This window comes from Aquarana catesbeiana, linkage group LG03 (genome assembly GCF_042186555.1).
Source record: "Aquarana catesbeiana isolate 2022-GZ linkage group LG03, ASM4218655v1, whole genome shotgun sequence".
Taxonomy (NCBI): Eukaryota; Metazoa; Chordata; class Amphibia; order Anura; family Ranidae; genus Aquarana; species Aquarana catesbeiana.
The window spans coordinates 38,562,649-38,580,291 of record NC_133326.1 but is presented as its reverse complement, the minus strand read 5'-3'; the positions used below and the strand labels follow the sequence as shown (position 1 = coordinate 38,580,291).

At 38.3% G+C, this 17,643-nt stretch overlaps 1 protein-coding gene across 8 annotated transcripts in view; it reads left to right on the top strand.

Annotated features, from left to right (window-relative positions):
* NTRK3 (neurotrophic receptor tyrosine kinase 3) overlaps positions 1-17,643 on the top strand; it is a 1,063,191-nt gene that overhangs the window by 336,387 nt on the left and 709,161 nt on the right. The gene's annotated exons all lie outside the window — the stretch shown is intronic.

Here is a 17,643-nt window from a genome sequence, read left to right as displayed (position 1 = left end):
GCAATTTTTGTTTTTGTAAATATCCATAGCACTTACTCTCATTTTCGTAGGCACATAGTGATATTTGCAGAGCAGAAAGAGTCGGGAGAAGTGACTATTAGTCAATGTTGAACCTGATTCGTAATATTTAAAAAAGCTAATTAAAAACTCACACTCTTGCATTTTCTTAGGAATTTTTTTAGGAATTTTCTAGGAATAGAAACAATTCTAATAAATAGTACTCAATTCACAAAGCTTTAACATGAGGATAAGACTCTTTATTTTAGCCACGTGACTTTTATTTGCAATTCTTATCGGACCTGTATATAAATAACTGTCGCTTAAAAAAATTGGCACTTAATTTAAAAAATAAAAAATAACTGTCACCTTTTTGAAAATAAGTATCCTTATCCTGGTGAGTGAGCTTTGTGAATTGACCTTTATTAAGAGATGATTTGGGCTTGTTATTTAGTATATTTACAATAATGTCCCAAAATTACATTTAGCTGTTTATTTTATGCATTGTTGTAGTAACTACTAGCGCTGAAATATTTGCAAATTCACATTTTTTATGCTCTTGTGCTTTTTTATTTTATTTAGCAATTGCAAAAAAAAAACTTACTGATGCCTTAATTCATTTTTTCTCTGTGCTAAACATGAAATGGATCATTTTGATTGGTTGTATTTGGTAACATAAATTTTCAGACACATTTATGTTACCTTCAGTTGTTATCAATATCCAGCTGAAACAAACAGGTTGGAGTCAACTGTGTAGACATTTGACTATAAAATGTGACCTTCCAGCAAAGAATAAAAAAAATACTTTAGTTATACTGTAGAAAACAGTCCATTGCAGCTTTATAGATGCTGAAACCTAGAGCATAACCAAATGTCCAGCCTTATACTCTACCAGGTGAGGGTGATCTGGGCGATCACTGGACAGTCACTACCCTGTTTCCCCGAAAATAAGACCTAGCGTGATTGTCGGTGATGGCTGCAATATAAGCCCTACCCCCCAAATGAGCCCTAGTTAAAGTCCTTGTAGGTCTTATTTTCAGGGCAGGGCTTATTTTCGGGGAAACAGGGTAGGGCTTATTTGGGGGGTAGGGCTTATATTGCAGCGATCACCGACAATCACACTAGGTCTTATTTTCAGGGAAACAGGGTATGTTAAGAAAAAAGTAAACATATTAAACTACCAGTCTAAGGTCTGCTTTATCTATTTATTTTGTATTTTCCATTTTAATTCTATTTATTCCTGATCATTCTGTTTAGAAGTATTAGGGGTATCTGCTGTTATCTTTAGTTGTTTAGTTAGGCCTCACGCACACTGGATGTTTTGCTTTCTCTCCTAAACTCCCTCCTGGCAGCAGAGTTTGGCAGAAAAATCTCTTGAAGCTTGTAAACTTGTGTACCGTGTTTAGGCACGTTTAGATGCATTAAGTATTTAGGTGTTAATTAATTTAATTTGCCAAAATAATAAATAATTTTGTCCATTTAAATTAATTAAATTGTCTAGCGCTTAAACAGGTTTAGATGCTTTCTCGCATGTTTTTTGTTCTGCCTCTAAAGTCCTCTAAAAACAGGTGTGCATGGACTCTTATGCCGCGTACATACGGTCGGACTTTCCGACGGGAAATGTTCGATGTGAGCTCGTTGCCGGAAAGTCTGACCATGTGTATGCTCCATCGAACATTTGCTGAGGGAATTTCCGCACACAAATTTTTGAGAGCAGGTTCTCAAATTTTCCGCTGACAAACTTTTCGGAAAATCCGATACACAAGTCCGTCGCACAAAAGTTCACGCATGCTCTGAATCAAGCAGAAGGAGCCACACTGGCTATTGAACTTACTTTTTCTCGGCTCAGCGTAGGTGTTGTAGGTCACCACATTCTCACGTTCGTAATTTTTGGCCAACATTTGTGTGACCGTGTGTATGTAAGACAAGTTTGAGCCAACATCCTTTGGAAAAAAATCCATGGTTTTGTTGGCGGAAAGTCCGATCATGTGTACCTGGCAATAGGCTAACATGCAGGGGCATTTAGAGGTAGGAAAAAAATGCCAAACCTTTCAGAAGCACCAGAAAAAACAACCAGTGTGCACGAGGCCTTAAAGTGACTCTTTGGACCATGGACTTATCATATAAGCCCTAAATCACTATGTCCAGGCTGACACAGGAGAGCTGTATCACAACACCCTTATACTTAAAATATAATATTTATTCATTTCATAATAAAATGTAGAAAAATTACATGAAAAACATTTTCAATTTGCAATACATGATTTGAAAACAGCCAAATATTGCCAATATGTTTTATCTTGTCCATGTCTGGTAATCATAGAGGCTCAACGCGTTTCCTGGACCTGGTCCACTTCCTCAGGAGCCGATGATACACAGTTGTCGTATGCTGTATAATCTATGAATCATTGTCCAAGAAATGCATTAAGCATCTATGATTAGCAGACATGGACAAGATAAAACATATTAACAATTTTTCTAATCATGTATTGTGAATTGAAAATATTTTTTATGTATTTTTTTCTACATTTTAAAATGAAATGAATAAATATTATATTTTAAGTATAAATGTGTTGTGCCTCAAAAGTCCCAATTTTTGATTCCACATGAGTTTTTGATTGATATGTTATGCAAGGGATGTGGCACTTAAAGTCTTTAGAAACTATATTCAAGGGAGCTGTATCATATGACCCGACCAGAACACTCCGGAAATAGGTAAATAAATACATCTTTCTTACACAGGTTAGTCAGCATAGGTGTTAAGTGGGGATAGGGAGAATTTTTAAGGCTAGTAAGGTTTAGTCTGGAATCCCGCTTTAACAATGTGAATATTAACTTCGGAAATTGTTTGTTTAACCTCCCTGACGGTATTCCCGAGTGTGGCTCGGGGTTAAATTTCAGCACCATTAGCGGTAACTCCGAGCCACACTCGGGATTACATCTCAGGATCCTGGTGCAGGTTACTTACCTTGTCCCCAGGATCCTGTGATGTCCCCCACTGTGTCCGCGGGCTCTGTCCTCCGCCCAAAGCCTCTCTGTGCCAGGCTCCGTTCCCTGCAAGCGTCGCGACACACGGGGGCGGAGCCTGGCGGCAAATTAAAAAATGTAAAAATCATAACACATACAGTACTGTAATCTTACAGATTACAGCACTGTATGAAATCATTTCACTTCCCTTTTGTCCCCAATGCTTTGGCCCATGCCCTGCATGCAGTTTTATATGATATATACTGTTCTTTCTGCCTGGAAACTGGAGATTGTCCATAGCAACCAAAAAGTGTCCCTTTATGTCAAAAGTGGCTTTAGACCAGCTAGAAAACAACGGTAGTAAATTAGAACACTTGCAGAAGTGAGCAATAGTGAATCGTGGGGAAATTTATTTTATTATTATTATTATATTATTATTTTTTAAAATTATTTATATTTAATTATTATATTATAATTTATGATTTTGTGTTTCAAACTTTATCATACCCGGGATATCTACTAGACTCTTGGTGGACAGATCTAAGTGTGTTATTGCTAAGAATTACAGACCTACAATATAAAATGCCAAATTTCTATGCAAAATAATTGTACCGCTTTGAGACGCAAAAATCTGAAATAATCATACCGCCAGGGAGGTTAACTGAGCTTCCTAAATATAGTAAAGCTGTGTTCACTTCTAATCATATGCAAGGATAAATGAACAGGTTTTTTTTTTTTGCACATATATAGCACTAACTCTCGGTGGAGCTGCTGGTTTAAAACAGGCTGTTGCCTTCACTTTCACCACCTCTATTTCACCGACACCGGGTCTAGGGTCCCGTTGAGTTTACCTCTGGACAATGTAGACACCAAACACTTGAGTATCTTTTCCAATGCTTTAATGAACAGGTAATAAAGGAAGTAGCAGGAAAGAGGCAGAAGGAAAATTGCAGGGAAGCTCAAATACCTTTTCTTAGTATTCTTTGGTACATCATTAGGAATTGAACGCTTGTAACTGAATATACTCCCCTTGTGGGATTCAATCTTTGCCTGCCTGGATAGGCCTCTCTCACTTGCCTAGCAGCCAGTACATAGCACGAACAAAAGTCTCTGCCACAGACTTGTTTGGAGCAAAACCCATATGATCCTCTGCCACAGGATGTAATGGTTTACGGCGAATATTAGACACAGCACTTGAACCTTTAAGCCAACCCGGCAGCACTATGCAGTAAGATTACTTCAGGATACGTCCTGAGTCACCAGGCCCCTCTCCAGACCAGCACTTTGCATGATCCTTCCATGACGGGTCCTCCCCTGGGATCTTCTCAGTTGTCCAGCTTCTTCACACAGGATAGACAGCCCAGGACCGTTCCTCTGCTGCTGTAGTAGGCCCCAGACAGGCTTCTGGGCCCACCCACATGCTGCAGCGACGTGGGCCTCTGGATTGGAGGACTTACGCATACCTGTCGGCCAGGAGGGCCAGCAGGTGGCTGAAAAACGAACCCCTAAACATGGCGTCTGTCCCATAAATACCCTCCCCCAGAATGTAACTCGGAGGACCACCTCCACCGGGTTGTCTCCGGGACAGAGGAGCACTCATATGCTTCAACACGTTGCCTTTCCAACACTGGCCCATGGTGACAACGACACCCACCGGCGCAGTGTGGAACTACACGCAACTCAGCCAAGCTGGAACAGAGGCAAATCTAACTTCACCTAACAAGTAACCCACTAGATTTACCTATCAGCAGTAGATTAGAAATCTACCAGCGCTACATATAATTAGATGATCAAAGTGAATTACAGCTTCACCATATTTACTAAGCTCAATGACAATACACTTTGCATAGTGAACATTCACTAAGTGAACACCTTTGCTTGTTTAGTAAATCAACCCAATTAACTCTACTTGAATCCTGGCCTGCTTGGAGCACAGATAGTCTCTTGTTGTCAGAACTGCAATTGTAATTATTCTTTGACGAGAACCAGGATCTAAATGCTTGATGCTTTTATTTAATTCAGTTCTGATTTTCCATGGAGTGCATAAATCATGTTCAAATGTGAAACATTTACCTATATCCAATTACAGTATCCCTTGTGGTGGGAAAAAAAAATCCACCTTCGTACTTTTTTTCTCAAATATTTCACTAAAGTTCAGAATATCTTATTTTTTAATTTCCGCTCTTGAAGTTGTCCAGCTTTGTCACCTGAATAAATGATCAAAGCTTCAATGATTATCTCATCATCTCACAGTACCAAACAGGCCCTTTTTCCTATCCCAGTGAGCATAAAATTTTCATTAACTTTTCTAGCACTTTTTTCATGGACAATCACTTAAAGTTTACATAAAAAGGTTCTTCCCACGCCAAGGAGATAATGATAGATTTATGACGCCTAAACAGTTTAAATTGAATATGACTACATTGTGGTTACTTTTTTATATATCAAAATTATTGTAGGACTATCTATAGGATGATGTCATGCTACAGCTGTTATTTGGAGGTAAAGTCCACATAGAAAGTTTTGCTTTGTGAATACGTGAATCAAAATTCGGCCAGTTCAGCAAGGATCAGACGAATTTCGATCCATGTATGGACTAGCTGGTTGTACACAAATGGATCTGTTGATTAACTTGTGTACAACCAGGTTGTTGGGTTTTTCCCAAACGATCAGTGCTGCAGGCTATAGCCAGCAACAGTCATCATTGTATTTTACCAGCAGGGAAGTCTCAGAATATAAAAGCTCAGTGGGAAGGATTCCCCTATCCACATTGAATGTGTGGATGGGGAAATTGGCTCATTTATTGTAGTTCAACCTGCTGGTTGCATTAAAAAAAAGATCACAAATAGCCTGGCTAGCAGGTTTTCAAATTCTCCGCGGACAAAAGTGTGTTGTCGGATTTTCCAAGCGTGTGTACACAAGTCCATCGGACAAAAGTCCAAAGTAGCAAAACGCATGCTCGGAAGCAAGGAGAAGCCAGAAGCGGTCGGTCTTGTAAACTAGTGTTTGTAATGGAGAATTAACATTCGTGACAAGGCAAATTATGAAATCTCCAAATGCAGCGCACAATTCTCTTCTTCTTTAATGGGATAATAATGAAGCTGCTTTGCTGGTGATACTGATGGAGTTATTGCAAACAAATTTTCAAAGGCTTTTTTTTTTCTAGTGATATCAAGAATAATATTATTATGTTTTTTTTTTTATTTGGGCAAGTTACCACAACACCATTATCCCGTAGTTTTTAAGATCAAAGATACAATTATGTTGGTGTCCCTTGTCGATTTTACATTGTATTTTTTAAAATGTAACTGCCGACTCCCAAACTGTCATTTGAAGTAAAACACATAGACAAGTATTATTCTACACAATTTTTTTATTGTGCGTTAAAAAAATAAAACAAATAAAATTAGACATGTTATCTGCCAATAGAACTTAACCAAAAAGTGCATTCTATGCATCCAAAAATATAGAAAATATACCAAATCAAATCATTATTCAACCAAAAAATAATGTCAGAGCAATGACACGTTATCTCCTCCGATTCCACAACATGTCTGGTTGACGAACGGCTGTTCAGAAACGAACTGAAGCGCAAACTGAAAAATTTGAAATGAAAAGTGCAAAATGAAAAGCGCAAATCAACGTTCACCAAACTTCTACTAACACGAAATTAGCAGAAGGAGCCCAAAGGGTGGTGCTAAAGATCTAAAAAGCCACGTAGTACGTCTAGTAAGTCACTACATTCGTAATTGTTGGCCAACAATTGTGTGACTGTGTGTATGCAAGACAAGTTTGGGCCAACGCCCTTCGGGCAAAATTCCACGGTTTTGTTGGACAACAATCCAATCGTGTGTACGAGGCATAAGTTTATACAAGTGGCAAAAGCAGTCGTTTCATAAATGTTTTTGAAGCCCCACAAACGTCTGTCAAAATTATGTGCATCATTGCGGCGGCCAGTGTTGCTCACATGGTTGCATTGGCATAACTTTGCATTGCGTTGTGCCAAAATTGACTCAACATGTGTCATTTGGCTGGCTTTACCGCTCCCCAAATGCTCATTTGGCTGGCTTTACCTCTCCCCAAACGTTGACATTGATAAATTGAATTGATAGTAAACGTGCTACAAATATGCCACAAATGCCCCTATAGTGCTTATAGCACATTTGAGATGCATTTTGAGAGTGTTACTAGCTAAGATGATAGTATAAGTATCCATACAATAGAAAAACAACACAAAGAAGATGTCTGGAAAGTGTTACTTAAGGCACCTCAAACACATTAAAAACACATCACAAACACATCAAAAACATGTCTTAACGCTATAGGCGCACTAATGGTCATTCAAATTTCAAGGCACATCTAAATGAGGTCTTATAGTGTACTGTTTTCTGCTCAGTGGTTGAATCAGTATGCAAGCTCTTGGGATCAAAAGTGAATTATTTTGAATGATGTTTGAGTTTTAGTGTAAACCAATTACATTAAATTACAGCATATATCAATAATCTGCACAATGCATCCCTCTACAGAAATAAATAAATAAAAATGCCCTGTAAAAAATAAATAAAAAAATAGAATGGAAATATGTATTTCTCCTGCTACCTCCACCACTGAGCACCACTTAAAGTGGAAGTTCACCCTAAAATTAAAATCTCCAAATCTACTGGCATCCACAATCTTAGACTAACCTATCTAGCCCTGTAAAGAAGAAATCACTATACATGCCTTTTCTGAAGCCGATTCAGTCTGGACCAGATCGGATCTGGCTCTGCAAAAGAGACAGACGGGAAATGCCTGGGACATGACGTCACCCATAGAGTTATTATGGGGCTTCCATTGTCGGCTGCCTCCTCTGTACACCCACCTCTACAGAGAAGCCACCGCTGACAGTTCAGTGTGGGACCGGAGTGGATTGGCTTCAGAAAAGGTATATATAGCGATTTCTTCTTTACAGGGCTAGATAGGTTAGTCTTATGCCCTGTACACACGGTCAGATTTTCCCGACAGAAAATGTGGGAGAGGACCTTGTTGTCAGAAAATCCGACCATGTGTAGGCTCCATCACACATTTTCCATCGGAATTTCCGACACACAAAGTTTGAGAACAGGCTTTAAAATTTTCCGACAACAAAATCCGTTGTCGGAAATTCCGATCGTGTGTACACAAATCCGACGCACAAAGAATAAATTAAGAGACAAAAGCTATTGGTTACTGCCCCGTTTATAGTCCTGACGTACGTGTTTTACATCACCACGTTCAGAACGATCAGATTTTCTGACAACTTTGTGTGACCGTGTGTATGCAAGACAAGTTTGAGCCAACATTCGACGGAAAAAATACATGGATTTTGTTGTCGGAATGTCCGATCAATGTCCGACCGTGTGTACGGGGCATTAGACCAGTGTTTCTCAACCTTATTTCAGTCAAGGCACCCTTTAAAAATTTTGGACAGTCTCGAGGCGCCCCATTCTAAAGTGTAAAAGCTATTCTAATGGTTTTTCATAATACAGCAACATTTACAAGTCCAAGTAGGACACCCAACGTTAGAGGCAATTTATTCTTCCAAAGCAAATATACTTTTGCAAAATGGTACTGACTAGTATTCCAATGTTTCTCTTCTCCCTTAGTTTTTTCTCCATCACTCAACTTATGTAACCCCAATGCTGATGGAGAGGGGCAGGGGAGGGTCAAACAAGGGTGCTATGCAAGCAACTGACATCCTCCTTATCAACTGATGATGTCATTGGTGATTAGGACACCGTCAGCTAGAAAGTTGTAATCATGCATAATGAAAACCTGTGATTTAGTGCAACTAAAAAGGCAGCCTTCATCCACACACTGGGCAATTTTTAGGCAGTTTGCCAAGGCACCCCTGAAGAAACCTCAAGGCACCCCAGCTGGTTGAAAAAGGCTGCATTAGACTGTGGATGCCTGTAAACTTTGAGATTTTAGTATTAAGGTGAACTTCTACTTTAATAATTTAACAATTTATAAGTAAGAACACCAGGAATAGTTGATCCAGGGAATATCCAATTGCCTCCTGGGGGGGTCAGAAAGGATTGTTTTTTACCATGCTGGGGTAAATTGGACCATGCTTTATTGTTTTTTTTTTTTGCCTTCCTTTAGATCTATTGTGGATATAGGAATGTGTATATGGAGGTTTCTATTTGTTTGCTTCTTTTATATTGGCTGATCTAGATGGACTTTTTTCAACCTGACTAAATGTGTAATTATATTATGAGAACCCCCCTTGCCCTATTATGTTTGCTGCAACACAGGATCTAATTTTTTTATAAAAAATAATAATGAAGGAATAAAAAACATTTTTTTCTAAAACTATTTTTCATAAACCTATGTAATAATAAAGAAATGGGTAGATTGAGCTTGTATCATTAAATATAATGGATTTTTTTTTATAATTAGCTTTTTATAAATATTCCCACTTTTTAAACACAACACACCAAATTCAAACTCAACTTTGAGGCATGCATTCCTTGCTGTTGACCATGTCGCGCATAAACATGATAACATACTTCATTTTACTCCGCACCATCCCAGGATATATATATATATATATATTTTTACTTTCACATTCAATTAAGATCTATCCTTGAAATTTTTAAAGTTAAAAAGTAAAGCCACTTAATTACAAATGCATGCAGAACTGAGGTGTTCATGTTGTTGGCTGGTCACCACAACCAACCTTATTTTCTGTGTAAGCTGACAGTGGTTGATATTTGGTTGTTTTACTATTAGGGACTAATTTGCGTACAAGAAAATATCTCACTTTAGATCAACAGGATATTGCATACCAATCAATACTGTAGAGTTTGTTAAAGTTACTAATTTAATAGTTAATTTGAATTAAGCTGTTACTTTGTGTTACTGGCCCTTATTAAAACATTAACCTTTCACAGACAGATGATAAAGTAATAACTTTTCCCTTTAGTTGTATAAATAGTTTAATGTTGGTTAATTACACCTTGGCGAATGGAGTCCGGTGTTTAAAATCTGTTTTCCTTGGGCTAGACTTTACAACACCTCTTCAATTTGTTCTGTGACTTATTTGTAATTTCTTTAATCCTCGTGTTCCAAATAATGTTTTACTTTGTACAGCCACATATTGATTTTTGAAAGTCTAAAGACTAAACATTTAGCATTACAAGTTAAACATTGTAAACATGTCCTCATGAATACGAACAGCAGTTTAATTGAATTTGATATCGGATTTCAGAAGTTCATAAACTTTATAAGCGCAAATAAAACTTTGCTTGAATTTTTGCTTTTAAATTGAACTCTAAGATAATTGTTTGAGATGGAGTTTGTGATTTGAAGGTCATGTAATAAAGGATTTTTCTTTCTAATATGAATTTATTCAACTTAGTATATCAAACAGTTATTGGTGGGGAACAACTTATTTTGGATTCCAAAAGCTAGGAAATTCAAGGAAGCCCAAACTGTCATAGATGTCCTCTGAGAAAAAGGAGGTTGAGCATCTAGGAACAATGGAAAACCTACAAAACATAAAGGCTTCTAGGTTGCTTGACAACATCATTAGACTACTGGATATCATACCAAAGCACAAAGGGACATATTATGACTAAGATTAACTTCTGTTAATTAAATGTAGCTGTGGTATAGACTGGGCCTCCCCAACTATATTGCAAAAGTATTGAGATGAACTTTAATGGCATCTCAGTCTTAGTCCTTAGACCTTTAGGATGAATTAGAGCGGAGACTACAAGCCAGGCCTTCTAATCCAACATCAGTGCCTGACCTCACAAAAGCGCTTCTGGAAGAATGGTCAAACATTCCCATAGACACACTCCTAAAACATTGCAGACAGCCTTTCCAGAAGAGTTGGAGCTGTTATAACTGCAATGGATGGGCCAACTCAATATTGAACACTACGGACTAAGACTGTGATGCCATTAAAGTTCATGTGCGTGTAAAGGCAGGCGTCCCAATACTTTTGGCAATATAGTGTATGTACATGGACAAACACTGCAGTAATCTCCAGCAGTCTCCAGTCTTTGACAACTTCTTGAGGCTTGTCCCCAGTTTCCAACAACATGTTTACAATCTTCAACAAGTTCTATAGCATGTTGGAAGTCTCTGTCTCCTGTTGCATGTTTGTGGTCTCTGATGACTTTCTGTAGCATTACATTATCACATTATATGTGCAACCTTTTGGCGATGTCAAGGGCTGCACTTGAGGCCCCATATGTCAAGAAAGTTAACCAACACTGATTTAGTTTATTAAGTTAAACATGCAAGTTTTAAAAACTTGTTAGGTTTCTTCATCATTTAATCACGTAGGTTAGCCAATAAAAGAGTATCACTTAAACTTAAAATGTCCTGCCTATTTCAAGGTATGAAAACACTGAATGCAGGAATAACAAAATTGTTAAATGTTGTGTTTTGCCTGGATGTCTCATTTAACATTTACTGTCTACTAAGCACATGAGCACAGATGGAGTCATCAGTGGAGACAGAATAATCCCATATCTAACCTTGTATTCTCCAGTCTGTTTGTTCATAGTTGTGTTCATTTGGGATTCCAGCATCTCTCTTCTGTATCGTATGCAACACAACATACACTAGGTCAACCAAGAAACAAAAGTCTGCTCCCTAACCCACCATATGGCCAAACTCGCATTTTTGAGTATGGACATAAGTCACTATGTATACTGTAACACATACTCTAGCTGTACTAAGTAGAATGTCTACTTATTGGATTTTATAAATCAATATGTTCAGACAAAAATTAATAAATGTCAGTCTCCTAACTATTTTGTTATGCAGAGACATTTACAATACTGATGGAAAAACCACAAATCGTTGCCTGACATCTAAATATGCCTTTGCTTGTATATTGAAAGCAAGGCTTTGTTTTGTACAGCTTTCAGCAGTTATGGACTTATTTTGGTTAGCCTCATTCTTAATGGCATGATTTTTTGGAAGCTAACACTCAACACTCAACACAAGCATTTGCCCTAGCACAAAAAGCATATGAATACTGTGCAACACTCATGAGCATGCCCCTTTTATCTATAATATATTCAGGGGATGCCTGGTAACATTTGGCCTGGCTGGGGTGGTGGTGAAGGGTAAGAACAACCAACATAATTTTTAATGGTAGGGTGAGATTCCTGTGGGCTAACAAAAAAGTTTAGTTAGCAAAGAATACATTCCTACATCCTAGCTTATTTCCAGAATATTGGCTTCAACAAAATAATCACTGAGTCTTCTTCATTGAAGACAACCAAAGGAACGTTAGTTCCTGCGATGCTGGGCATGAGCGTCCAACGTCTGCCATGTCTTGAAAATAAGCCAGCACACCATGGATCTTCAAATATCATCCAAAGGTTTTATTGAAACTGATGACATCACAACGAAGGAGTGCAATGTTTTAGGTTCACACAGGATCCCTTCATCAGGGAATAGATGGTGAAGGGGACCTGCATTGCTCCAAATTTTCTGTTGTGATGTAATCACTTTGAATAAAGCATTTGGACATTATTTGAAGATCCATGGTATGCTGGAAAATATGTGCATTGATCTGTGAAGTTTCCAGTCTCCAGTTGGCTGTTGTTGCAGCAACCACGATCCCTTAGCCTTCTCCAGGAACATGTGCGATGGGAATATTGATACTGAAAATAAGCTATTGGGAGTATTTCATCCAGGCTTCATGGGTGACAGAAAAGGCCAGCAGATGTGGCATGTGCATTAAACAATATATTTTACAAACAGCATAGTAAATTTTAAATTACTGGGGTCCCCTGTCTGTATGGGCCAGTTTATTTATTAAGTGAACTTAGCCTTCAAACAACATCAGTAATGCCAGCCTTGACATCAAAGTGATTCCAAATGTAATACTCGATACATAGCCACCATTAGCATACACATATGTATAGACAAACCAACAGTTTTGCCTTAATGGGGACCCAAGCTTTACTCATGGCACACATAACTTTTCTTTTGGGCACCCGCTTTCAGCTATCAGGAGTGATTAAAATACTTGGCTCAGAGATTTTACATGATCACCGGAAGACAGTCAGCCCTGTATAAGCTCAGAACAGAGAACCAAAATTAGCTTACTCAGGGCTCATTCTTTGCACTCAGCAGCCAGCAGTGGATGAGTAAAAAAGGGTAAGTACGAGGGCTGCACCAAAAGTAATGCAAAAGTGGACATAACTTTTTATCACGTTACATAGGTTGTTAAAATGTCATGTTGGTAGAGTAACTCTTTCTCTATAGCATATGCTTTTCTTCTTCTTCTTTTCCATTGCAAGTAAATAATGTATTTCAAGCAGAAGCAACGTGCCATCATCATGTTCTTGATGAAGGAGTGGTGCAGGATGTCTACATAAGAAGACCACAGAATGTTTACGAAGATGACATCAAATACAAGAGTCACCAATGACAAAACATTGCTCTTGTTATTGGTGTCATCTCCGTTACCATTATGAAGCCTTCTGTGGCTGTTGGACATCCTGCACCTCTCCTTCATCCAAAATGTAATGATGGTAGTTTGCTTCCTTCTACTTGGATTTCATTATTTACCTGCAATGAAAAAAAAAAAAAAAGAATAGTTACTCTATCGGAAGTTACTCTACCAACATGTGAACTTTAGAGTACCTATGTAAGTCAATAAACAAAGTTATGCCCGTTTTAGATTAGTTTCATATTCTTCTGAGGGTAATAGAGTAAATACAATATATTGGTTTTCTTTGTGTGATCAAAGAACAGGTTCACTTTAAGTATACAGTTGGAAGACATCCGAGTTTATACAAAATAATGACAGTACTAGCAGTAAAACATTTTACTCTCTCTCTCTCTCGTATGTATGGTATGTATTCAAGAAGTGTTGCTGGCAAAGAAATCCAACACACTTTGATGCGTTAGATTGTCTTGCTTACTAACAAACAGCATGTATATTCACTTCAAATCTCCTGTGAAAACTCACTGGCCGTGACTCCATCTGTACATCTGTAAATCTGCTTAGATTTTGCAACATTTATTTATTTATTTTATAAAGTATAATTTCTTGTTTAAATTAAGTTGTAGATCACTTTGTAATGCTGTATTGGTTTCGGTAACACATTGCATTCGCCGTTAATGGTCTGGAATACAGTCTTGGCATTTCGTTCTTCTGAGGCTTTTGCAAGTATGGCGTGAAGTTGTTATGATATCAAAATTCCAGGTATTTGAAGGGCAGAATATTATTGTCTGTAATGAGCAATTACTGGAGACACACAATTAGCGCTGCTAACATAAGACAAATTCTTGCCATTCATGAAGACATCATATTTAGTGGTTTCTTTGCAAGTTGGACTTTAGCTAAAGCACATTTGAATTCTCACACAGCCGGCCATTGAGCTCTTGCAGAAAAAGATGTCATCACATTTTTTTTTTTCGTTTTCTTTGTACTTGTCTTGTATAAACTAGCGTACTAAAAAGGCTGAAACTGAATGAAACTGTTTGCGAAAAAATATGGAAAACAGTTGATTATCTGCATAATACACTATACACTAAATTATTATTATATTAATATTTGTATAATATTATATTATTTAAAACATAGTGGGGTTGATTTACTAAAACTAGAGAGTGCAAAATCTGGTGCAGCTCTGCATGCTAGCCAGTCAGCTTCTAACTTCAGCTTTTTCAATTAAGCTTTGACAAAAAAAAACTGGAAACTGATTGGTTTCTATGCAGAGCAGCACCAGATTTTGCACTCTCCAGTTTTAGTAAATCAATCCTAATGTATTTCATGAGGTTCTGACATAAGAAGACTTCTCACCTTTATCATCTGAAATTATTCCTTGTAATGTATCTGTTTTATGATTTCTCACATTTAAGACAGAGTAGGAAGAGTGTAATAATGCTAAGAATAATTATAGCAACAATAAGTTGTAGATAAATAAAGTAGATAAATAAAGTAGAACTAAGGACATTTTTTTTTTTTTTTTTCATTTTGGATTGACTAAGGGAGGGTTATAACCCGTGACAGTTTTTTTTTTTTGGTCCCATTGGGGAGATTTCCCTTTAATTCCTGTCCCATAACCAAAACAGGAAGTGAGAAGAGATCCTTTGAAAGTGAGTGAATCCTTGGTAGTCACCAGAACTGATGTCCTAATTGGAAAATTTCCCCTCTATTACTGCTCTGGGGACAACCCAAAACTTGGGATTTTCATTTACTTCTGATAGTAATGGTAAACATTACAAAGAAAGAAGGTAATTCACCATAGAGGGGGCCCAGACACCATTCAAAACCTGAGAGGTGTTCTTAACCCATTTTACTCTGTCTACAACACTTTTATAAACTTTGGCTGGTATATCATTATTCTTAGATTTTGAGAGCAGCCCTTTTACACAAGTTGTTATACTAGAATGCATACTCTATATCAGTGATGGTGAACCTTGGAACCCCAGATGTTTTGGAACTACATTTCCCATGATGCTCAACTACACTGCAGTTGAGCATCATGGGAAATGTAGTTCCAAAACATCTGGGGTGCCAAGGTTCACCATCACTGCTCTATATGCTAGAGCACCCTTGTTCACTCATGCAAAAATATTCTGTTATACAGTACAGTATATACCAACACACACCACTTTGTGCCCTTATGAGCATTGAGACCATTGGGTATGACAAGTACAGGCAATATGTGCATTCAATCGATTATTTTGCAGTGACCAGGGTTGTTAATTTAATTTTTTTTTTTGACTTCCACTGATGGACTAAAATTAGTTTTTAACTAGACTCATTGGGGTTGATTTATTAAAGGCAAACAGGCTATTCATTCAGCTTACTGAATGAGATGAAGCTCTGCCTACTTCCATCACCCAAACATATGCAAGCAAAATCCATTTTTTTTACCTTACTTTCACATGATTGGGTATTCTTTGCAAGTGAAATTTCAGCACATTCATAAAGCTCTGGGGACAATTCCCTTGCAAACTGAACAGCCTATTTGCCTTCAATAAACTCCTTTGAAATTTATACTGGATTTTGGGTTACTCTAGTGTCTGCTGCTTTGCACTACTTCTCAAGATTTTCGGTTGGCATACTCAGCAGCTGGTTGCAGTGGACCTTGTCCCATGAAGAGTATCAGTGCAGGATCTGTTTTCATGCTATGAACAATTCCACGTGTCCTTCTCTTTGTTAGCCTATCCACAATTAATGAAAACAGGATAAAAAGCAGAGCTATTGTTTTTTAACAACCAGATACTGTAGATTTAATCTTCAAAAATCTACTCTGTGCAGTTCATCTAAGATTTATTCATCAAAAATCTTTTCTGGTCTAAACACCGTCTTAAGTCTGATGTTGGTGCAAGATTGGAGCTGTTGTCCATGGTTGGCTGGTGTTGCCAACTGTTTATTAATATAAGAGACATCCTACATTTATTTTGAATCACTTTGACTTATCACTCTATTTTCTCCAATCTACAGTTTTAAAAAAAACAAGGCCAAGGCAGTATTGCAAGAAACATCTGCAGGCTTGATGACATTTTGTAAGCTTATCTTTGTATTTAAAGAGTAACTAAACCCCCATTCCTTGCTATCACGCTAGAGTGGTGAGATCCCCACATATAAAATATCTATACCCATCTCTTCATATGATATGGCGTATTACTGAGTACCCCTAAACCCAGGTACTTCCTTGTCCCCATGCCATCCATCAATGTAATGGGGTAACTCATTGACCAGTAGGTAGCTGCTATAGGTTGGAGTAGGGGAAAAAGGTGCAGACTTCAATCAGTGAGTTGACATTTACATATTGGAGCAGGGATGTCCAAGACGGCTGCCCAAGACAGCTATGAATGCGGCCCAATGCAAAATCATCAACTTACTTAACCACATCCCCATAGATATACTGTGGCAGGGCGGCCGCTCTACGCCAGGTCACATACCTAGTATGTGATCTGACACTTACAGGTTTGGGGGCGCGCACATGCGCACCACCGGCAGCCTGCTCCCATTGTGGTCACACACAGTGGGAGCCCAGCGGCGGGGACTGTGGACTTGATATCCACTGGCACCCTCCAATTGTTCACTACACAGGCAGAATAGCAATATGCATATGGAAACAAGACAGATCACTGTTCTGCCAGTAGGGAAGGCATTGATCCTGTGTTCCTGCAAAGCCTTAGTAAAAGCACCTCCCCCACAGTACACAAGCACTGGCTAGGAACACATTTAACCCTTTGATTGCCCCTGATGTTAACCCCTTCCCAGCCAGTGTCATTAGTACAGTGACAGTGCAGATTTTTTAGCACTGATCACTGTATTAGTGTCACTGGTCCCCAAAAAGTGTCAAAAGTGTCAGTTAGTGTCCGATTTGTCCACTGCAATATCGCAGTCCCACTATAAGTCGCTGATCGCCTCCATTACCATTATCCCATAGTTTGTAGATGCTATAACTTTTGCGCAAACCAATCAATATATGCTTATTGGGATGTTTTAATCTGCCCCCTTCTAAACTGTAAAAAAAACCTCCCTGAACCTGCCACTTCCTGTATCCCCTCTCTGTACTGACCACAAAAATCAGGGCTGCTGAGCCCGGACCACCATGGTCAGAGTGTGTGCCTCCGTCATACGCACCTGGCCTCTCTGCTCTTCTCTCTCCCTCTCACCCCCTCCTCCTTGCCTGTCAGCTCCCTCTCTGTGTCTCT